This window comes from Elaeis guineensis, chromosome 6 (genome assembly GCF_000442705.2).
Source record: "Elaeis guineensis isolate ETL-2024a chromosome 6, EG11, whole genome shotgun sequence".
In the NCBI taxonomy this organism is placed as follows: domain Eukaryota; kingdom Viridiplantae; phylum Streptophyta; class Magnoliopsida; order Arecales; family Arecaceae; genus Elaeis; species Elaeis guineensis.
The window spans coordinates 25257661-25268977 of NC_025998.2; positions in this window are offsets into that span (position 1 = coordinate 25257661).

Here is an 11317-nt window from a genome sequence, read left to right on the forward strand (position 1 = left end):
TTATTTATTTATACTTTTGATTGCTATTGTCAAGAGATTTTGGATATTAGGATTTTCGATGCCCTTGGAGTTGAATGAAAAATTTTAAAGAGCAGTTCTTTTGATGTGCCATCCAGAACCCTACATAATATTCCAACTAATTAGGGCCATTAGGCCAGGGCCAGCTCATCCAAACCGAAAATAAAAAACACAAGCCGATGGAGAGAATACGGCCACGAAGAAGAGAAACCAAATTCAATCCATAGGATCCGCAAGCCAACATTCAGGGTGACAGCACGGCAACAACTTCCCCATCTGGCCTTTAACGGCCCAACCACGGTCACTAGGACGCATAATGCCAGCAATAGAGAACCATTTGAACCAGAAACAGACGTAAATAGGAAGAAAAGAAGGGACACCAAACAAGAACCACCTACAACCAAGCCATCGGTCATCCAGGCTCCTACAGAAGACCAAAACACCACTGAAGTAACCGAACTCCTCAAACAGAGCATTGTCCTGCTTTAGTGATAATAAGTAAAAATACATGTTTTATAAATTTTTAGTGTTGTGTGAAATGTAAATTTTGATTGGGAGTTATATTGCATGTCTGTGCATGGGGCGTAGCTACCCGAAGCTAATTTACGGTAATCTTAGGGAGACGAAAGAGGAACCTCTCGGAGTGATCATAGAAATAACTGTACAGAAAATATACAAACTATCTTATAATGTGTAGAGCGGCATGACCAATTATGAAATAAGATCGACCGGTCTAGGATCATCAAGAGCAAACATTGATCGATATATGAGAAGAATAAAATTAGAGGGAATAAAAAATTATTCTAGTCAAAGAAAAGTATAAAAACTGAAAGAATAAGCTGGGCTCTCGTTTTTTATACAAGATGCTGCACGCAAGCAAGTCCTGGACACAGAGATCTAAGACTACTCTCTCTTGTGACAGCTCAACACGTCATTCTCAGCTCTCTCCCGACCTGGCAGACCAAATGCGTTATATATAGAAAAACTTATAAAGACCAAACTTTTTCCAACTCAAGCCGTTTTGCCTTTTTTGAATTCAAACTACTCTCATCGCCGGTCACCACGCTATGTTAAAGCTACTTAAACAATCGGACGAAACCTGGCAGGGCGAAACCATGTTCTTATCCTAATATGACGAAATCTGAATCCTATTCATATTTAAACCGAGCTCTGATTATCATAAAAAAAGGAAAAATTATTCCAGATGGGATAATACTATGTAACTCTGGGATAACTATAGAATAATTAAGCATGATAAATCTAGGTATAGAATCCTAGTATAAGAAAGGAGCATGACCTCTGTTGCGGCCAATCCCCTCGTCGCCTGGTCGTCGGAAATGAGTACCTGCAAAAGAAAGTCCGCACTGACCGGAGGCGGCTCCGGCGGGGACCCTCCGACGGTCAAGTCAGAGAGGAGACTAGGCAACAGTGAGAAGAAAACAAGGAGCTCAGCGAGAGAGGGAGAGAGAGAGAGAGAGGGAGCAAGCCTGAGAGTCGAATAATTAAGCATGATAAATCTAGGTATAGAATCCTAGTATAAGAAAGGAGCATGACCTCTGTTGCGGCCAATCCCCTCGTCGCCTGGTCGTCGGAAATGAGTACCTGCAAAAGAAAGTCCGCACTGACCGGAGGCGGCTCCGGCGGGGACCCTCCGACGGTCAAGTCAGAGAGGAGACTAGGCAACAGTGAGAAGAAAACAAGGAGCTCAGCGAGAGAGGGAGAGAGAGAGAGAGAGGGAGCAAGCCTGAGAGTCTTCGGAAGGACCTCTAGCACTGTTGCCTTCCCCGATATATATAGTGGAGCATGGTATGGCGCCGTCATTAATGGCGCGGACAATTGAAGAATTGTCAACTCACTGAAGACTGTCAGAGTCGCCGTAAAGGTGTCAAATCGCCGTGGGACTGTCAAATCGCTAGGGTTGACCATGCCTTAGGTGGAATAATGCCCCTAGGCGGCAGTGCCGCATGCCGTTGTTAGGACTGACAGTCTCTGACAGTAGTACGGCGATTGGAGGAGCCGACCGACCATAGGTCGGCGGCCAGCTGAGGGGCGTCGGGTGAAAATTTGGGCCCCTCCGACAGTCAGTCGGGCACGTTGCAGGAGTCGGGCATCGGACTCCACAGTGCAGTCGGTTGGGAGAGCGAAAAAAGTCTGCCCGACCGACGTATCCTCGGTCGGTCGATAGCCGTCGATCGATCGGTAATGGCACCCGTCGGTCGGTCGGTCGGTGAAGTCGGGCGTCGGACATGTAGGCCCGATGATGAGTCGGCATGAGTGGGATCGGTCGGTATTCGACTGTCGGGACGTCGGGTGATGACTCGGAGGCACCGTCGGCTGGTCTGGTGTCTTGCTTAAGTCGGACGTCGGTTGCCACCCCCGACAGTGAGTCGGTAATATGGGTTCGACCGCTCGGTCGGTCGGGAACAGCATGGGTCGGTTCGGCCGACAAACCTTCGGTCGGATATTGTCGGCAGCCGTCTGTCGGGGCCGTCGGTCGGAGTCATCCGTCGGGGTCATCCATCGGTCGTCGGTCGGGGTCGTCCGTCGGGGTCATCCGTCGGAGTCGTCCGTCGGGGTCGGTCGGGGTTGTCCATCGGAGTCATCCATCAGTCGTCGGTCGAGGTCGTCCGTCGGGGTCGTCCATCAGAGTCGTCCATCGGGGTCGTCCGTCGGAGTCATCCGTCGGGGTCGTCCGTCGGAGTCGTTCGTCGGGGTCGGTCGGAGTCGTCCGTCGGGGTCGTCCGTCGGAGTCGTCCGTCGGGGTCGTCCGTCGGAGTCGTCCGTAGGGGTCATCCGTCGGAGTCGTCCGTTGGGGTCGGTCGGGGTCGTCCGTCGGGGTCGTCCGTTGGTATATCCCAACAGTTGCCCCCCTACTCCTGAGTTCGATGTCGTGTTGGCTCGCGTGAACATGTGGGCGACGGCTTCGGACGAAAGGAGTGATTTTCCATCACGTCTTGCCCCGACTCTGGAGATCACATCAACGAACAATCCGATGTCGGTCGTCTCGACAGTAGGTCGAGCATGCACGTCGGGTCGGAGGTCGGCCAACCTCCGAACGTTGCTCGTCGACACGATCATTTCGTAGAGTCTGATAGTCGAGTAGCGTCCGACGTATTCGGATAGGATAACGATGGCAAGTCGAATATCCATTGTCTGGCCTTTGGTTGGGCATGCACGTCGGGACGTATGATAAACGGTGGCAAGCCGAATATCCTTCGACCGGTCGTGACCGGGTCGGTATGTCGCAAGTCGAATATCCATCGACGTAGCATGTCGAGTCGTATGATAGACGGTGGCAAGCCGAATATCCTTCGATCGATCGTGATCGGGTCGGTATGTCGCAAGTCGAATATCCATCGACGTAGCATGTCGAGTCGTATGATAGACGGTGGCAAGCCGAATATCCTTCGACCGGTCGTGATCGGGTCGGTATGTCGCAAGTCGAATATCCATCGACGTAGCATGTCGAGTCGTATGATAGACGGTGGCAAGCCGAATATCCTTCGACCGATCGTGATTGGGTCGGCATGTCGCAAGTCGAATATCCATCGACGTAGCATGTCGAGTCGTATGATAGACGGTGGCAAGTCGAATATCCTTCGACCGATCGTGACCAGGTCGGTATGTCGCAAGTCAAATACCCGTTGCCCAGATCTTGGTCAGGCGGGTACGTCACGGTTGTCTTGGCATTTTGCCCTTTCTTAGACGAAACTAAGTTGGCAAGTTAGCCAGCCGCATTGGTCGAAGCCCTTTTGCCTTCAGAGACGGGGGCCGTCGTAGATATTCCGTCCCTTCGATCTTCGCCATAGAATTCGATGTGTCGTCGGCGATCGAAACGTAGATTGAGCTGTTGGTTCGGCGATCGGCGATCAGTTCGACGACAAAGTCATAGATTCGGCGATCGACGATCAGTTCGGCGATGGAGTCGTAGATTCGGCGATCGAAAATTGAGCCATGTTGGTCGGGGCCTTTTGCCTTCAGAGGCCGAGGCCGTCGGTTCGGCGATCGGTGATCGAGCCGTTGATTCGGCGATCGGTGATCGAGCCATGTTGGTCGGGGCCTTTTGCCTTCAGAGGCCGAGGCCGTCGGTTCGGCGATCGGTGATCGAACCGTTGATTCGATGATCAACGATCAGTTTGACGACAGAGTCGTAGATCCGGCGATCAACGATTGAGCCATTGGTTCGGCGATCGACGATCAGTTCGACGACGGGGTCGTAGATTCTCTGCCCCTTCAATCTCTATCAGGATCTGCGCATGAGGAGTGGGGAGAGGGGTGTAGGAGTCATACCTGCGATGCGTCGGTCTCGGACTCCGTCATCGGGGCAAGACCCATCTATCGGTGGAGGGCCTGCTGGGTTCAGCATGGGTCCGATCTTTCTTCCATTTTTCCTTTCGGCCCGTGCCTTAAGTCAGGCACCGGTCGGAAGCTCCTTCGTCTATGCACATGTATTTGTACGCGTGCTCCAGCAGTTCGACGTATGTCCGGGGGAGGGTCTTGTCCAAAGAGTATGTGAAACGGGACCCCCTTAGCCCCCGTTTCATGGACGAGATGGCCATGTCTTCGTTGAGGTCCCGGACCTCAAGCGTGGCCGCATTGAATCGTGTCACGAAGTGTCGTAGAGTCTCATTTTCTCTCTGCTTGAGGGAGAAAAGACTGTCCGAGGTTCGTGGCGGCTTCCGACTGGTGCTGAAATGGACCACGAAGGAATGTTCGAGCTGCCCGAAGGAGTGGACACTTCCCCGAGCGGAGGCCGGAGTACCAGGCCCTGGCAGCTTTGCAGAGTGTGACGGGGAAGCCGATGCAAAGAAGAGCGTCGGTTGCCCCTTGAATCGTCATGAGAGCTTTGTAGCTCTCCAAATGGTCGATCGGGTCGGCAGAGCCATCGTAAGGCTCCACGTGTGGCATCTTGAACCGATTAGGGATCGATTCGTCGAGGATGAGTCGGGAGAGAGGTTGGGCGGTCTAGAAGTCAACGTCGTTCGAGGACTTCTGTCCGTCCACCTGTAGCTGGGCAAGCCGACGGTCGATTTTTTCAAACCTGCGTTCGTAGTTGTCGATCCATCGGTGCTGGGAGACCCCAGGAGTGTAGTCTCCGGAGGAGTCTGAGAGAGAGGCGGACGGCGTTCGCGATCGCTTCTCCTTCCTCGCCCGCTCCAACTGGGAGGGAGAGGGCCGTCGAGATCGATGGGTGTCACGCTGCGGCCGCCCCTCCTCTCGGTGGGAGCACTGTGGCAGGTGCTCCCGAGGGGGCGACGGAGACCGATGCGGGCATCGGTGGCTGCTCCGGGAGGACATCAGACGTGTCGCCGGTTGCTCGATCGGTGAAGGCGGCAGTCGGATCGGTTGTTGCTGAAGGCTTTTGACCGCGTCTGTCAGCATGGTCATCTACCACACGATCGCTGCGATCTGCACCTCCGTGGTCACTGCGGGGTGCGGAGAGCTGGGTTCCGCCATGGAGGGTGGAGGAGAGGCCTCTTCCCGACGGGAAGAGTGCCTCGCCGATCCAGTGACCCTCGACCGCTAAGCTCTTGTCTTTGTCATCTTAGATCCCGTGGGGGTTACAATCCCTGGTGCTGTCAATGAAGCACTAACTTGTCACTGCGTCCCCTACCTGACGTGCCAATCTGTTGCGGCCAATCTCCTCATCGCCTGATCGTCGGAAATGAGCGCCTGCAAAAGAAAGTCCGCACTGACCGGAGGCGGCTCCGGTGGGGACCCTCCGACGGTCAAGTCAGAGAGGAGACTAGGCAACAGTGAGAAAAAAACAAGGAGCTCAGCGAGAGAGAGAGAGAGAGAGAGAGGGAGCAAGCCTGAGAGTTTTCGGAAGACCTCTAGCACTGTTGCCTTCCCCGATATATATAGTGAAGCATGGTATGGTACCGTCATTAATGGCGCGGACAATTGAAGAATTGTCAACTCACTGAAGACTGTCAGAGTCGCCGTAAAGGTGTCAAATCACCGTGGGACTGTCAAATCGCTAGGGTTGACCATGCCTTAGGTGGAATAATGCCCCTAGGCGGCAGTGCCGCATGCCGTTGTCAGGACTGACAGTCTCTAACAGTAGTATGGCGATTGGAGGAGCCGACCGACCATAGGTCGGCGGTCAGCCGAGGGGTGTCGGGTGAAAATTTGGGCCCCTCTGACAGTCAGTCGGCCACGTTGCAGGAGTCGGGCATCGGACTCCATAGTGCAGTCGGTTGGGAGAGCGAAAAAGGTCTGCCCGACCGACGTATCCTCGGTCGGTCGATAGCCGTCGATCGGTCGGTAATGGCACCTGTCGGTCGGTCGGTCGGTGAAGTCGGGCGTCGGACATGTAGGCCCGATGATGAGTCGGCATGAGTGGGATCGGTCGGTATTCGACTGTCGGGATGTCGGGTGATGACCTGGAGGCACCGTCGGCTGGTTTGGTGTCTTGTTTAAGTCGGACGTCGGCTGCCACCCCTGACAGTGAGTCGATAATATGGGTTCGACCGCTCGGTCGGTCGGAAACTTCACTACGAAAAAAAAAATTTACAAGAGGAGACCTCACCCTCAACCCTTGTATACCCAATTCTCTCTCACCTGAAGTTCCCCTCACAAAAGCTCTCTCTCTCTTGAAGACCCCCTAAACCTCTGAAGTGCCTGGTGACCGCTGTCCAGGAGCCTCCTGCTCCTTCTCTCTCAGCGCTTCCGCCTCTCTCTCTTCAATCGGGTTCGTATGGCTCTGTACGGCGAGAAACCCGAACCACCCGCTTCACTGTTCGTCACAGGGCCCTTTAAAAGGGTTAAACAGGGTTTAAACCTAATTAGATTAGGTTTAAGAGTCCCGAACAAGCCAAATCAACCTCTTGAACCGTCGGATCGTCACCGGAAACTCCTTGGGCCGTCCGAACGCGATCGGTCCACGAAATAGTGTCGTGATCCGTGTGAAATGCATGGGAAATGCCCACGCGGTCCACAGGCCCAGTCGTGGACCGCCCGATCCACGGTGGACCGGTGCAAAGGGCCAGCTGGGCTGGCCCGCTCCCGCACACGGGCCTGCGCGCGCCTGGGCCGCGTGTCCGGCTGGGCCGCCCGCCCGCCTGGGCTGCCCGCCCGCGTGGGTCGTGCGTCCCGTGCACCGTTGCCTGCAGCCGCACCGCTGCCGCCCGCCGTCGGTCGCCGGTGGTCCTCCACCGCCTCGAATCTCATGCCGACTTCAAAAGCTCGTATCTCCTCCATCCGAGCTCCGTTTCAGGTGATCTTGGTCTCGTTGGACTCCATTTTTTACCATGAACCTCGTTGTGGGTTCAATGTGGGCTGAATCTTGAGGTATCAAATCCTAACAATCTCCATCTTGACTCGATATTCGGCCTTCTCCAAACTCCGAGAGCTTCTGGATCTCCTCGCCCCCATACCCTGGGAGTCAAGCCAGACTGCTCGATTCTATCTCCATCATATGCTGTGCTTCTCCTGACCTGAGACCTGCTCGGGGCATCATCCTGCGGCAAAGGAATCTCACCTTGCGACGTCGCCTCTCATCCTTCCGAGTCTCCTGTCTCGTGCCCGATCCGCCTCCTGGAGCTCCACCTCGCTTTGGGCTCCACTTGGCTCCCGAAGCTCCACCTCGCACTGGGCTCCCTATCAGGTAATAATATCTTCTGCTCCCTTTCTTCCCCTCCAGCACAATCCTATCACCGCGTAACACCCTCAGGATTTCTCCACCAGCTACCATCCTGTAGCCTCTCGAATCCAGTCTGCTAAGTGAGATAAGATTCCGCCTGAAATTGGGTATGTATCGGATCTCCCCCAATCTCCTCATTGCACCGTCATGTGTCCTCCAGCTGACCGTCCCAATACCTCTGATCGCACAGCTCGATTCATTCGGCAGATATACAGTGCTCTCACTGTTCTCCATGGAGTCAAGCTGCTCCTCTCGGCAACATACATGATAGGGGCATGTATAATCTAATATCCACTGCTGGAAAGAAATAGATACCTCGTCAGATATCTCCAGGACATCTCCATCTAAATCGCTGCCGGCCGTTGCTACAGCAGCCACTGTCCGTTGCTACAGATGCCCCAACTCCTCACATCGGTAACACCTGATTTTGCTCAAGTCCCTCCTGGACTTAGACCGCCATCGTTGTGATCTCCTGTCGCTTCGTCTATCGCCTCCTGCTCTTCCAGAAGCCACCAAAGCTGAGCTACCGCCACCTGAGCTCGAAGCTGGGTTCTCCCTCCTGAGAACTTCATTCTGGAGTATCACCGCGGTGACCTCATCCATCTTGATAGTGCTCTTCCCCACTAGAAGAGCAGTCAACAAAGATTCGTACGAAGGGGAAAGCGACGCCAGCAAAATCAGCACCCTGGTCTTTTCCTCAATGGTCTCGCCAACGCTGAGAAGGTCGGTGAGGATCTTTTGGAAGTGGCTCAAATACTCCTGCATGCTCTGTCCCTCAGTCATCCGTAGTTGGTAAAACTACCTCCAGAGAAAAAGAGTATTGGTGAGAGACTTTGCTATGTACAACTCCTCGAGCTTCGACCACATCACCATCGAGAAAGTCTCGCTCAGCACATGGATCACCACCTCATCCGTCAAGTACATGCTGATGGTACTCACCGTCTGCATTTGTAGCCGTTTCCAATCCCACACCTCCATGGTGATCGGCTTCTCATCACACAAGAGAGCTTCGATCAACCCCTGTTGGATGAGCACGTCCTTCACCCTTGCCTGCCACAAGGAGAAATTGCTCTTACCATCAAACTTGTTGATCTCCATCTTGATTGTTCCTGTCTTCTCCATCTTCAGTCTTGCTCACCACCATTGCAATCTGTGTCCTTGTACCACCTTGCTCTGATACCACTTGTTGGGTGGATGTCTGGCTAGGACACCACCTCCTAAGATCTTTTCAGTACCACGCGATGCAGCAGGAAGAAAGAAGAAACAAAATAAAAGAAAAATAATCAAAATATGTGGATCAGCCACAAAAGGGCTCGCCTCCACGGGGCATGCAAACTTCACTATGAAAAAGAAATTTTATAAGAGGAGACCTCATCCTCAATTTTTGTACACCCAATTATCTCTCACCTGAAGTTCTCCTCACAAAAGCTCTCTCTCTCTTGAAGACCCCATGAACCCCTGAAGTACCTAGTGACCGCTGTCCAGGAGCCTCCTGCTCTTTCTCTCTCAGCGCTTCCACCTCTCTCTCTTCAATCGGGTTCGTACGGCTCTGTACGGCGAGAAACCCGAACCACCCGCTTCACTGTTCGTCACAGGGCCCTTTTAAAGGGTTAAACAGGATTTAAACCTAATTAGATTAGGTTTAAGAGTCCTAAACAAGCCAAATCAACCTCCTGAACCGTCGGATCGTCACCGAAAACTCCCTGGGCCGTCCGATCATGATCGGTCCATGGAATAGTGCCATGAACCATGTGAAACGTGCAGAAAATACCCACACGGTCCACAGGCCCAGCCGTGGACCGCCCGGTCCACGGTGGACCAGTGCAAAGGGCCAGCAGGGCCGGCTGGGCCGGCCCGCTCCCGCGCGCGGGCCTACGTGCGCTTGGGCCGCACGCCCGGCTGGGCCGCGCGCCCGCCTGGGCCGCTCGCCCGCATGGGTCGCACATCCCACCTGGGCCTGGGTCGCACGTCCCGCGCGCTGCCTCTCGCCGGTGGTCCTCCACCGCCTCGAATCTCGTGCTGACTTCAAAAGCTCGTATCTCCTCCATCCGAGCTCCGTTTCAGGTGATCTTAGTCTCGTTTGACTCCATTTTTTATTGCGAACCTCACTGTAGGCTTAATATGGGCTGAATCTTGAGGCATCAAATTCTAACAATTCTAAGATTTAATCATCAATTCAATTGATGATTAACCTGATGCAAAAGTTACAGTGAATTAATTTGTTAAAGGTTAGTGAATTATAAAAAAAATGATAAGCAATTAGATTACTAATTAAGCTCAATTTGATTGAGCAATGTAATTTAGTTTAAGCCTGATTGAATTGGATTCGATCAGATTGACCTAATTGCTAAGGATGATTGATTTCTGATTTGATTAAAAATTAGACTCGATTAAATTCTGATTTAATCAGCTTTGAAACCTAATTATTTAATTGGGTCTAACCTAATTTGATTAGGTTGGAGACTTATTGGATAAAATCTAAGAGTCCAAACTAGATTAGACTCCTACCCTAGCCAACCATGCTTATGCGTATGCCCTCTTCCCAACGCTAATTTCAGATTGGTGTGAGAAAACTCTACACACAAATATTTTTATTGCCCCCTCTCAAGGCCCAAGAGGATGAGACAAGTTCTGGTTTGGTTTGAATTCAATTTGGATTGAGTTTAACTTGGAACCTAACTCTTATCTGAGTTCGAATTTGATTCGAACTTGATCCTTATCTCTCCGTCCATGCCATCTTTAAAAGGACCTGATTTTTGTGTGATAGAAATCAAATAAAAAAAGAGATCATTGAGATTAGGATTTTTGGGCGTGAGGTCTAGGGGTTGGGTGGCCATCTTTGGCATGTGAGCATAGAGGAGTTCTTCCTCCTCTTGGGTGAGATACCTAGATCAAATCTAAAATTTTTGGGTGAGAAAAAAACAAAGAGCGAAAAAGTTCTCTTCTATCTTTCCACCAACACATCCTCCTTCTCCGTCTTCAGATCCGAAGGAGTTTGGGAGATTCGAAGAGAGAAGCAGATCAGCCATCCAGTAGATTTTCGTGAGAACTAGCCTTTTTAAGGAGATCGATTAGAATAGGACTTCGAGTAGATGAACCGTAGAGGCCGGACACCTTGTGTGGCTGCAAGCATCCTTCGAGTCCTTATGATTCGGATGCAGAGACCTTCTACCTGTGCTCAGGCATCAATTTCTAAACTTGATCTGTATGTAGATATGATCTATTAGCGCATGTCTAGATGTAATCTTGCATGCAGATTTTATTTGTGGATCATTGTATGCATATATGACATGTTATAGATCCTAGGGTAGGCATTAAGATTAGATTTTAAGCATGTTTTATAGATTAAATTATTTAATCTCATATTTTTATTATATTAAAATTTTAAAAATACATGCTATGTGCCTGCCTATTTTCCTTCAACACCACCCTCCACTCTCTAACACACATCTCAAGGTATGAGGTGGATTTTTCTGGATTTAATTTGACATGGAGAAACTCTTTGAAAGGAAGGCTGCACATGCGAAGGAATGAAGTCACGTGATTCGTCGCATAAAGAGTCCTTCTGTCATGGGGCAGAAGGAGGCACCTCTTGCAAATAAGCCTCTCATCTGAATTCAAAATCAGATGAGAGCTTACATAGCAAAAATTAGA